Source organism: Bos mutus, unplaced genomic scaffold (assembly GCF_027580195.1).
Source record: "Bos mutus isolate GX-2022 unplaced genomic scaffold, NWIPB_WYAK_1.1 CTG406, whole genome shotgun sequence".
Lineage (NCBI taxonomy): Eukaryota > Metazoa > Chordata > Mammalia > Artiodactyla > Bovidae > Bos > Bos mutus.
The window spans coordinates 110,634-123,197 of record NW_027219892.1 but is presented as its reverse complement, the minus strand read 5'-3'; positions in this window follow the sequence as shown (position 1 = coordinate 123,197).

Sequence of the window (12,564 nt, the reverse complement as noted above, 5' to 3'; positions counted from 1 at the left end):
AGTGGCGACAGGGATCTCGGGGTTGCGTTCAAGGTTCACCTGGGGAGTCAGGCCTCGTCTCGAGTTGAAGCAAAGAACTCTGCTCTCCTCTGGAGTTGCGACGGGTATCTCCTGGAGCCCTTTGAGTGGCCTAAAGGGAGTCAAGCCTCCTATGGAGTTTTGAGAGGGAACTCGGGGTTGCTCTCTAGGCTCTGCAGGAAAAGAAGGGCCTCATCTCACGATGACGATGACGGGGGAATGCCGTGGTTTTCTCGAGTTGTGGCGGGAAGTTTGGCGTTTCTCTCGAGTTACGACGGGGAACTCAGGGAGCCTCTCTTGTTGTCCCAGGGAAGTCCAGTCAGCATTCGAGTTGTGAGGGGGAGCGTGGGATTGCTCTTGAGTCATGGCAGGGGAATCGGGCCTCAATTTGCGTTGAAGGGGGAGTCTGGAGGTCTTTCTCGAGTTGTGGCAGGAAACTTTGGGTTCCCTCGAGTTGCGACGGTGACCTCAGGGAGCTTCTCATGGTGCCTATGGGAAGTCAGGAATCTTTTTGAGTTGTGAGGGGCCTCTCAGGATTCCTCTAAGGTCAGTGTAATGTAAGAGGGCCTCATCTCCAGTTGAGGCGGGAACCTCAGGGTTCCTCTCCTGTTCTGATGTGGATCTCGGGTGTATCTGCAGTTTCAAACAGGGAGTCAGGTCTCGATTTGTGTTGAGGCATGGAACTCTGCTTTCCTCTCAAGCTGTAAAAGAGGTTTCAGGCCTCCAGTCGAGTTGAACTGGGGACCTGGGGCTTTTCTCAAATTTGCAACTGGGCTATCAGTACTCCCTTCATGTTGTGAGTTGATTCTCGGGGTTCCATTCGAATCAGTGCAAGGGAATCAGGCCTTATCTCGAGTGGATGGGGAAATCTGTGTCTTTTGAATTGTGGCAAGACCCCGGGTTCCTCTCCAGTTTCAATTTGAGACCGGCCTCCTCTTGAGGGGCGACGGGGACCCCGGCATTCCTTTCCAGACGAAGCAGGGGAATCGACACTCATCTCGAGTTGAGGAGGGGAAAACGGGGCTCTACTTGAGTTGTGGCGGGAAACTCAGCATTCTTCTTGAGTGGGGACGGGTATCTCGGGAAGCTTCTGGGGTTTCATAAAGGGTGTCAAGTTCCCTTTCGAGATCCAAGAGGGAACGTGGAATTTCTTGGGAAACGCTGCAGCGTAAAAGGACCTCATCTCGTGTGGAGGGGAGAATTTCATGGTTTTTGTGGAGTTGTGGCAGGAAGCTTAGGGTTCCTTTCGAATTGTGTGGGGACCTGGGGGACCCGCTTGTGTTTCCTCAGGAAGTCAGATCTGCTTTTGAGTTATGAGGGGAACCTCAGGATTCTTCTCATGTCACTGCAGGGATGAGTAGGGCCTCATCTCGAGTTGAGGCAGGAACCTCAGAGTTCCTCTCCATTTCTGACATCGATCTCGGGGTTTCTGTGGAGTTTGAACAGGGGAGTTAGGCCTCGTCTTGTGTTGAGGCATGGAACTCGGCTTGCCTCTCGAGTTGTGAATGGTGTGTCAGGCCTCTTGTCAAGTTGGATTTGGAAACTGCGGCTTTTTCTGGAGGATGCACCTGGGGTGTCAGTGCCCCTTTGTGTTGTGACTTGATTCTTGGGGTTCCATTCAAATCGGTGCAGGGGCATCAGGCCTTATCTCAAGTGGATGGGGAAATCAGTGTCTTTGGGATTGTGACACGACCCACGAAGGTTCTTGTCAAGTTTCAATGTGAGACTGGCCATCTCTTGAGGTGTGACAGGAACGTCAGGATTCCTTTCCAGTCAAAACAGGGGAATCGACCCTCATCTCGAGATGAGGAGGGGCAAAGGGGCTCAGATTGAGGTGTGCTGGGAAGTGTTCAGGGAAATCACTCTCATTGCAAGTCACTGCACAAGAAATAGGCCTCATCTAGACTTGTGTCTCCAGTGGCGACAGGGATCTCAGGGTTGTGTTCAAGATTTACGTGGGGAGTCAGGCCTCATCTCGAGTTGAAGCAAAGCACTGTGCTCTCCTTTCCAGTTGCGACAGGTATCTCCTGGAGCCCATTGAGTGGCCTAAAAGCAGTCAAGCCTCCTGTGGAGTTTTGAGAGGGAACTCGGGATTACTCTCTAGGCCCTGCAGGAAAAGAAGGGCCTCATCTGGCAATGACGGGAGAATCTCGTGGTTTTTCTCGAGTTGCAGCGGGAAGTGTGGGGTTTCTCTCGAGTTAAGACAGAGAACTCAGGGAGCCTCTTGGGAAGAGCACCCAGGGAAGTGCAGTCTCCATTCGAGTTGCGAGGGGGAGCATGGGATTGCTCCTGAGTAACTGCAGGGCAATCGAGCCTCAATTCGCGTTGAAGGGGGAATCTCAATGTCATTCTCGAGTTGCGGCAGGAAACTTTGGGTTCCATTGAGTTGCGACGGTGACTTCAGGGAGCTTCTCATGGTGCCTATGGGAAGTCAGGAAACATTTTGTGTTGTGATGGGCCTCTCTGGATTCCTCTGGGGTCGGTGCAATGGAAGAGGGCCTCATCTCCAGTTGAGGTGAGAACCTCAGAGTCCTCTCCTGTTCTGACGTGGATCTTGGTGTGTGTCTACAGTTTCAAACAGGGAGTCAGGTCTCCACTTGTATTGAGGCATGAAACTCTGGTTTCCTCTTGAGATGTGAAGGCAGTTTCAGGCCTCCAGGAGAGTTGAATTGGGGACCTGGGGCTTTTCTTGAATTTACAGCCAGGGTATCAGAATTCCCTTCGTATTGTGAGTTGATTCTCAGGGTTCGATTCGAATTGGTGCAAGGCAATGAGGCCTTATCTCGAGTGGATAGGGAAATCCGTGTCTTTCGTACTGTGGCAAGACCCCCGAGTTCCTCTCCAGTTTCCAGTTGAGACCAGCCTCCTCTTGAGGTGCGACGGGAATGTCCACATTCCTTTCCAGACGAAGCAGGGGAATCGACCCTCATCTCGAGTTGAAGAGGGGAAAACAGGGGTCTTCTTGAGCTGTGGCGGGGAAATCAGCATACCTCTCGAGTGGGGACAAGTATCTCGGGAAGCTTCTGTGGTTTCATAAAGGGTGTCAAGTTCCATTTAGTGTTCCCGGAGGCAACGTGGGATTTCTTGGGAAACACTGAAGTGTAAAAGGGACTCATCTTGCATGGAGGGGAGAATTTCGTGCTTTTTGTGGAGTTGTGGTGGGAAGCTTAGGGTTCCTCTCAAGTTGTGTGGGGACCTGGGGGAACTGCTCGTGTTTCCTCAGGGAAGTCAGATCTGCTTTCGAGTTGTGAGGGGCACCTCGGGATACCTCTCACGTTGCTGCAGGGATGAGTAGGGCCTCATCTCGAGTTGAGGCTGGTACCTCAGGGTTCCTCTCCATTTCTGACATGGATCTTGGGGTTTCTGTGGACATTGAACAGGGGATGCAGTCCTGGTCTTGTGTAGAGGCATGGAACTCGGCTTTCCTCTCGAGTTGTGAATGGGGTGTCAGGCCTCTTGTCAAGTTGGATTTAGAATCTGCGGCTTTTTCTGGACAATGCAACCGGGGTGTCAATGCCCCTTCATGTTGTGACTTGATACTCAGGGTTCCATTCGAATCAGTGCAGAGGCATCAGGCCTTATGTCAAGTGGATGGGGAAATCGGTGTCTATTGGATTGTGCCACGACCCACGAGGGTTCCTGTCGAGTTTCAATGTGAGACAGGCCTCCTCTTGAGGTGCAACGGGAACATCGGGATTCCTTTCCAGACAAAGCAGGGGAATCGACACTCATCTGGAAATGAGGAGGTGCAAAGGGGCTCAGATTGAGGTGTGCCGGGAAACTCGGTGTTTTTCTTGAGTGGGGACGGGTATGTTGGGGAACTTCTTGAGTTGCATAAACGGTGTCAAGTACCATTTCTAGTTTCAAGAGGAAACGTGGGATTTCTCTTGCGAAGCTGCAGTCAGAAAGGGCCTCATCTCACATTGAGGGAAGAATCCTGTGGTTTTCCTCGAGGCTTGGCAGGAAATTGGGGTTCTTCTCGATTTGCGATGTGGTTCAGGGTCCTGGTCGTGTTGCCTCAGGGAAGTCAGGTCTCATTTCAAGCTGTGACAGGCAACTCGCGATTCCTCGCAAGTCACTGCAGGGGACATAGGCCTCATCTAGACTTATTTCCAAAACTTTGTGCTCTTCTCCAGTGGCGACAGGGATCTCGGGGTTGCATTCAAGGTTCACCTGGGGAGTCAAGCCTCGTCTCGAGTTGAAGCAAAGCACTCTGCTCTCTTCTCCAGTTGTGACGGGTATCTCCTGGAGCCGTTTGAGTGATGTAAAGGGAGTCAAACCTCCTCTGGCATTTTGAGAGGGAACTCGGGATTGTTCTCTAGGCCCTGCATGAAAAGAAGGACCTCATTTGGCAATGACAAGGGAATCTCGTGGTTTTTCTCGAGTTGCTGCAGGAAGTGTGGGGTTTCTCTCGAGTTACAATGGGGAACTCAGGGAGCCTCTCGTGTTGCCCCAGGGAAGTCCAGTCTCCATTGTAAGGGGGAGTGCAGGATTGCTCTCAAGTCACGGCAGGGGAATCAGGCCTCAATTTGCATTGAAGGGGGAATCTCGAGGTCTTTCTCGAGTTGCAGCAGGAAACTTTGGGTTCTGTAGATTTGAGACGGTGACCTCAGGGAGCTTCTCATGGTGCCTATGGGAAGTCAGAAATAGTTTGCTTTGTGAGGGGCCTCTCGGGATTCCTGTGGGGTTGGTGCAATGGAAGAGGGCCTCATCTCCAGTTGACGCAGGGACCTCAGGGTTCCTCTCTTGTTCTGATGTGGATCTCATGGTGTGTCTGCAGTTTCAAACAGGAAGGGAGGTCTGAACTTGTGTTGAAGCATGGAACCCTGCTTTCCTCTCGAGCTGCAAGAGGTTTCAGGCCTCTAGTCGAGTTGAATTGGGGACCTGGGGCTTTTCTCGAATTTGCAACGGGGGTATCAGGCCTCCCTTCGTGTTGCTAGTTGATTCTCAGGTTCCATGCGAATCGATGAAAGGCAATCAGCCTTATCTCAAGTGGATGGGGAAATCCGTGTCTTTCGAACTGTGGCAAGATCCCCCGAGATCCTCTCCAGTATCCCATTGAGACCGGACTCTACTTGAGGGGCGACAGGGATGTCGGCATTCCTTTCAAGATGAAGCAGGGGAATCAACGCTCATCTCGAGTTGAGAAGGGGAAAACTGGAGTTTTCTTGAGCTGTGGTGGGAAACTCAGTGTTCCTCTCGAGTGGGAACAAGTATCTCGGGAAGCTTCTGGGGTTTCCTAAAGGGTGTCAAGTTCGCTTTCGAGTTCTCAGAGGGAACGTGGGATTTCTTGGGAAACACTGCAGTGTAAAAGGGACTCATCTTGTGTGGAGGGGAGAATTTCATGGTTTTTGTGGAGTTGTGCCTGGTAGCTTAGACTTCGTCTCGAGTTGCGTGGGACCTGGGATACCTGCTCGTGTTTCCTTAGGAAAGTCAGAACTGCTTTTGAGTGCGAGAGGCACCTCAGGATTCATATCGAATTGCTGCAGGGATGAGTAGGACCTCATCTCGAGTTGTGGTGGGAACCTCAGGGTTCCTCTCCATTTCTGACATCGATCTCGGGGTTTCTGTGGACGTTGAACAGGGGAGGCAGTCCTGGTCTTGTGTTGAGGCATGGAACTCGGCTTGCCTCTCGAGTTGTGAATGGGGTGTCAGGCCTCTTGTCGAGCTGGATTTGGAATCTGTGGCTTTGTCCAGAGGATGCAACCACTGTGTCAGTGCCCCTTCGTGTTGTGACTCAATACTCGGGGTTCCTTTCGAATCAGTGCAGGGGCATCAGGCCTTATGTCGAGTGGATGGGGAAATCCGTGTCTATTGGATTGTGCCACAACCCATGAGGGTTCCTCTCCAGTTTCAAGGTAAGACCGACCTCCTCTTGAGGGGCGACAGGGATGTTGGAATTCCTTTCAAGACGAAGCAGGGGAATCAACCCTCACCTGGAGTTCAGAAGGGGAAAACTGGGGTCTTCTTGAGCTGTGGCGGGAAACTCAGTGTTCCTCTCGAGTGGGGACAAGTATCTCGGGAAGCTTCTGGGGTTTCCTAAAGGGTGTCAAGTTCGCTTTCGAGTTCCCAGAGGGAACGTGGGATTTCTTGGGAAACACTGCAGTGTAAAAGGGACTCATCTTGTGTGGAGGGGAGAATTTCATGGTTTTTGTGGAGTTGTGCCTGGTAGCTTAGACTTCGTCTCGAGTTGCGTGGGACCTGGGATACCTGCTCGTGTTTCCTTAGGAAAGTCAGAACTGCTTTTGAGTGCGAGAGGCACCTCAGGATTCATATCGAATTGCTGCAGGGATGAGTAGGACCTCATCTCGAGTTGTGGTGGGAACCTCAGGGTTCCTCTCCATTTCTGACATCGATCTCGGGGTTTCTGTGGACGTTGAACAGGGGAGGCAGTCCTGGTCTTGTGTTGAGGCATGGAACTCGGCTTGCCTCTCGAGTTGTGAATGGGGTGTCAGGCCTCTTGTCGAGCTGGATTTGGAATCTGTGGCTTTGTCCAGAGGATGCAACCGGGGTGTCAGTGCCCCTTCGTGTTGTGACTCAATACTCGGGGTTCCATTCGAATCAGTGCAGGGGCATCAGGCCTTATGTCGAGTGGATGGGGAAATCCGTGTCTATTGGATTGTGCCACAACCCATGAGGGCTCCTCTCCAGTTTCAAGGTAAGACCGACCTCCTCTTGAGGGGCGACAGGGATGTTGGAATTCCTTTCAAGACGAAGCAGGGGAATCAACCCTCATCTGGAGTTCAGAAGGGGAAAGCTGGGGTCTTCTTGAGCTGTGGCGGGAAACTCAGTGTTCTTCTCGAGTGGGGACAAGTATCTCGGGAAGCTTCTGGGGTTTCCTAAAGGGTGTCAAGTTCCCTTTTGAGTTCCCAGAAGGAACGTGGGATTTCTTGGGAAATGCTGCAGTGTAAAAGGGACTCATCTTGCGTGGAGGGGAGAACTTTGTGTTTTTTTTTTTTTTTGGAGTTGTGCCTGGAAGCTTAGACTTCGTCTCGAGTTGCGTGGGACCTGGGATACCTGCTCGTGTTTCCTCAGGAAAGTCCGAACTGATTTCAAGTGCGAGGGGCAACTCAGGATTCATATCAAATTGCTGCAGGGATGAAAAGGGCCTCATCTTGAGTTGCGGTGGGAAACTCAGGGTTCCTCTCCATTTCTGACATTGATCTCGGGGTTTCTGTGGACATTGAACAGGGGACGCAGTCCTGGTTTTGTGTTTAGGCATGGAACTTGGCTTGCCTCTCGAGTTGTGAATGGGGTGTCAGGCCTCTTGTCGAGCTGGATTTGGAATCTGCAGCTTTTTCCAGAGGATGCAACCGGGGTGTCAGTGCCCCTTCATGTTGTGACTCGATACTCAGGGTTCCATTCGTATCGGTGCAGGGGCATTGGGCCTTATGTCGAGTGTATGGGGAAATCAGTGTCTATTGGAATGTGCCACAACCCACGAGGGTTCCTGTCGAGTTTCAATGTGAGACAGGCCTCCTCTTGAGGTGTGACGGGAACGTCAGGATTCCTTTCCAACCAAATCAGGGGAATTGACCCTCATCTCGAGATGAGGAGGTGCAAAGGGGCTCCGATTGAGGTGTGTTGGGAAACTCGGTGTTCCTCTCGAGTGGCTACGGGTACATTGGGGAACTTCTTGATTTGCATAAAGGCTGTCGAGTACTATTTCCAGTTTCAAAAGAAAAAATGGGACTTCTCTTGATACAGTGCAGTTTGAAAGGGCCTCATCTCACGTAGAGGGAAGAATCCCGTGGTTTTCCTTGAGGCTTGGCGGGAAGTTTGGCATTCTTGTCAAGTTGCAACATGGACCTCAGAGTCCTGCTTGTGTTGCCTCAGGGAAGTCAGGTCTCATTTCAAGTTGTGACAGGCACCTCGGGATTCCTCATAAGTCACTGCAGGGGACATAGGCCTCATCTAGACTTGTGTCCAGAACCTCGTGCTCCTCTCCAGTCATGACAGGGATCTTGGGGTTGGGTTCAAGGTTCACCTGGGGAGTCAGGCCTCGTCTGGAGTTGAAGCAAAGCACTCTGCTCTCCTCTCCAGTTGCGACGGGTATCTCCTGGAGCCCTTCGAATGACCTAAAGGGAGTCAAACCTCCTATGGAGTTTTGAGAGGGAACTCGGGATTGTTCTCTAGACCCTGCAGGAAAAGAAAGGGCTCGTTTTACGATGCAAGGGGAATTTATGGTTTTTCTCGAGTTGCGGCGGGAAGTGTGGGCTTTCTCTCGAATTCTGACGGGGAACTCAGGGAACGTCTTGTGTTGCCCCAGGGAAGTCCAGTCTCCATTGGAATTGCAAGGGGGAGCGCGGGATTTCTCTCGAGTCATGGCAGGGGAATCGGGCCTCAATTCGCACTGAAGGGGAAATCTCGAGGTCTTTCTTGAGTTGTGGCAGGAAATTTTGGGTTCCCTCGAATTGCGACGGTGACATCAGGGAGCTTCTCATGGTGCCTATGGGAAGTCAGGAATCATTTCACATTGTGACGGGCCTCTCAGGATTCTTCTGGGGTTGGTGCAATGGAAGAGGGCCTCATCTCCAGTTGAGGCGGGAACCTCAACAGGGTTCCTCTCCTGTTCTGTTGTGATTCTTGGGGTGTGTCTGCAGTTTCAAACAGGGAGGCAGGTCTCGACTTGTGTGGAGGCATGGAACTCTGCTTTCCTCTCGAGATGCTAAAGAGGTTTCAGGCCTCCAGTCGAGTTGAATTGGGAACCTGGGGCTTTTCTTGAATTTGCAACTGGGGTTTCAGTCCACCCTTCGTGTTGTGAGTTGATTCACGGGGTTCCATTCGAATCCGTGTAAGGGAATCAGGCCTTATCTCTAGTTGATGGAAAAATCCATGTCTTTCGTACTGTGACAAGACTCCCGTGTTCCTCTCCAGTTTCAAGTTAAGACTGACTTCCTCTTGAGGGGTGACGGGGACGTCGGCATTCCTTTCCAGACAAAGCAGGGGAATCGACCCTGATCTTGAGTTGAGGAGGGGAAAATGGGGCTCTTCGTGACTTGTGGCATGAAACTCAGCATTCCTCTCAAGTGGGGAAGATTTTCGGGAAGCTTCTGGGGTTTCATAAAGAGTATCAAGTTCCCTTTCGAGTTCCAAGAGGGAACGTGGGACTTCTTGGGAAATCCTGCAATGTAAAAGGGCCTCATCTCTTGTGGAGGGGAGAATTTCGTGGTTTTTGTGGAGTTGTGGTGGGAAACTTAGGGTTTCTCTCGAGTTGCTTCAGGACCTGGGGGATATGCTTATGTTTCCTCAGCGAAGTCAGATCTGCTTTCGAGTTGCAAAGTGCGCCTTGGGATTCATCTCAAATCGCTGCAGGGTTGAGTAGGGCCTCATCTCAGGTTCAGGCGAGAACCTCAGGGCTTCTCCCTATTTCTGACATCAATCTCAGCGTTTCTGTGGACTTTGAACAGGGGAGGCAGTCCTAGTCTTTTTTGAGGCATGGAACTCGGCTTGCCTCTTGAGTTGTGAATGGGGTGTCAGGCCTCTTATCGAGTCGGATTTGGAACCTGTGGCTTTTTCTGGAGGATGCAACCAGGGTGTCAGTGTCCCTTCGTGTGTGTCGGTTCTCGTGGTTCCATTTGACTCGGTGCAGGAGCATCAGGCCTTATCTCGAGTGGATGGGGAAATCAGTGTCTTTGCAATTGTGGCAAGACCCATGATGGTTCCTGTAGAGTTTCAATGCAAGACCAGCCTCCTCTTGGGGTGCGACGGGCACGTCAATATTCCTTTCCAACGAAATCAGGGGAATCAACCCTCATGTCGAGGTGAGGAGGGGCAAAGGGGCTGAGATTTAGGTGTGCCGGGAAACTCGGTGTTCCTCTCGAGTGGGGACGGGTATATCGGGAACTTCTCGTGGTTTTTCTCGAGTTGCGGCAGGAAGTGTGGGCTTTCTCTCGAATTCTGACGGGGAACTCAGGGAACGTCTTGTGTTGCCCCAGAGAAGTCCAGTCTCCATTCGAGTTGCAGGGGGGAGTGCGGGATTTGTCTCGAGTCACAGCAGGGGAATGGGGCCTCAGTTCGCGTTGAAGGGAAAACCTTGATGTCTTCCTCAAGTTGTAGCAGGAAATTTTGTGTTGCTTCGAATTGCGAGGGTGACATCAGGGAGCTTCTTATGGTGCCTATGGGAAGTCAGGAATCATTTCACATTGTGACGGGCATCTCGGGATTCCTCTGGGGTTGGTGCAATGCAAGAGGGCCTCATCTCCAGTTGAGGCGGAAACCTCAACAGAGTTCCTTTCCTGTTCTGTCGTGAGTCTCGGGGTGTGTCTGCAATTTCAAACAGGGAGGCAGGTCTCGGCTTGTGTGCAGGCATGGAAGTCTGCTTTCCTCTCGAGATGCAAAAGAGTTTTCAGGCCTCCAGTTGAGTTGAAGTGTGATCCTGGGGCTTTTCTCAAATTTGCAACCGGGGTATCAGTCCACCTTTCATGTTGTGAGTTGATTCTCGAGGTTCCATTCGAGTCGGTGCAAGGGATTCCAGCCTTATCTCGAATTGATGGGAAAATCCATGTCTTGCGAACTGTGGCAAGACCCCTGGGTTCCTCTCCAGTTTCAAATTAAGACCGACCTCCTCTTGAGGGGCAACGGGGACGTTGGCATTCCTTACCAGACAAAGGAGGGGAATCGACCCCGATCTCAAGTTGAGGAGGGGAAAACAGGCTCTTCTTGACTTGTGACATGAAACTCAGTATTTCTCTCGAGTGGAGAAGATTTTCAGGAAGCTTCTGGGTTTTCATAAAGAGTATCAAGTTCCCTTTCGAGTTCCAAAAGGGAATGTGGAACTTCTTGGGAAATCCTGCAGCGTAAAAGGTCCTCATCTCCTGTGGAGGGGAGAACTTCATGGGTTTTGTGGAGTTGTGGCGGGAAGCTTAGGGTTCCTATCGAGTTGCTTCGGGACCTCGGGGATATACTCATGTTTCTTCAGGGAAGTCAGATCTGCTTTTGAGTTGCGAAGGGCACCTTGGGATTCATCTCGAATCGCTGCAGGGTTGAGTAGGGCCTCATCTCGGGTTGACATCTATCTCAGGGTTTCTGTGGACGTTGAACAGGGGAGGCAGTCCTAGTCTTGTGTTGAGGCATGGAACTCGGCTTGCATCTCGAGTTGTGAATGGGGTGTCAGGCCTCTTGTCGAGCTGGATTTGGAATCTGCGGCTTTTTCTGGAGGATGCAACTGGGATGTCAGTGCCCCTTCCTGTGTGAGTCAGTACTCGAGGTTCCATTCGAATCGGTGCAGGGGCATCAGGCCTTATCTCGAGTGGATGGGGAAATTGGTTTCTTTGGAATTGTGGCATGACCCACGATGCTTCCTGTCGAGTTTCAATGCGAGACCGGCCTCCTCTTAAGGTACGATGGGCACATCAGGATTCCTTTCCAACCAAATCAGGGGAATCGACCCTTATGTCGAGGTGAGGAAGGGCAAAGGGGCTGAGATTGAGGTGTGCCGGGAAACTCGGTGTTCCTCTCGAGTGGGGACGGGTATATCGGGGAACTTCTTGAGTTGTATAAAGGCTGTCGAGTACCATTTTGAGTTCCAAGAGGAAACGTGGCACTTCTCTTGAGACGCTGCAGTTTGAAAGGGCCTCATCTCACGTAGAGGGAAGAATCCCGTGGTTTTCCTCGAGGCTTGGCGGGAAGTTTGGGGTTCCTTTCGAGTTGCAACATGGACCTCAGAGTCCCGCTCGTGTTGCCTCAGGGAAGTCAGGTCTCATTTCAAGTTGTGACAGGCACTTCAGGATTCCTCGCAAGTCACTGCAGCGGACATAGGCCTCATCTAGACTTGTGTCCAGAACCTGGTGCTCCTCTCCAGTCGTGACAGGGATCTTGGGGTTGTGTTCAAGGTTCACCTATGGAGTCAGGCCTTGTCTGAAGTTGAAGCAAAGCACTCTGTTCTCCTTTCCAGTTGCGACGGGTATCTCCTGGAGCCCTTTGAGTGACCTAAAGGCAATCAAACCTCCTATGGAGTTTTGAGAGGGAACTTGGGATTGTTCACTAGGCCCTGCAGGAAAAGAAAGGGCTCGTTTTATGATGCCAGGGGAATCTCAAAAAAATCTTAAAAAAAAAAAAACCATGTGTGAGAATAATTATTTTAAAATCTGCATTTTAGGCTTGAAATTGAAAATGTCAAGTTACAAACTACAGCCAAAAAGCAAGTGGATAAAATTGAACAGCTTCAGAAAAACCTGTTAAGTACAAGATTGGTAAGCCAACCTCTTAATTTCTGTCATACTGAGAAAGGATTTAAATTTTTTTGCTAGTAATATATAAGAATATTTTAGACAATATGAAAAGTCTCATTGGTTAGCTTGTTGTATTTTTATTGATACTGCATGCTACTAGTACTTTGATTCCTCTATAGAAGAAATCGACTGAATTCATAAATTTAATGATTTTCATAGTAAGATTTTAAAAATTGTGACAGTCCAAAAGCAATATTTTATATATACCACATTTTGTTTATTCATTCATCTGTCAATGAAATTCCACCTTCTGACTATCGTTAATAATGCTGCTTTGAACATTGGTACACAAACATCTATTTGAGTCCAGAAA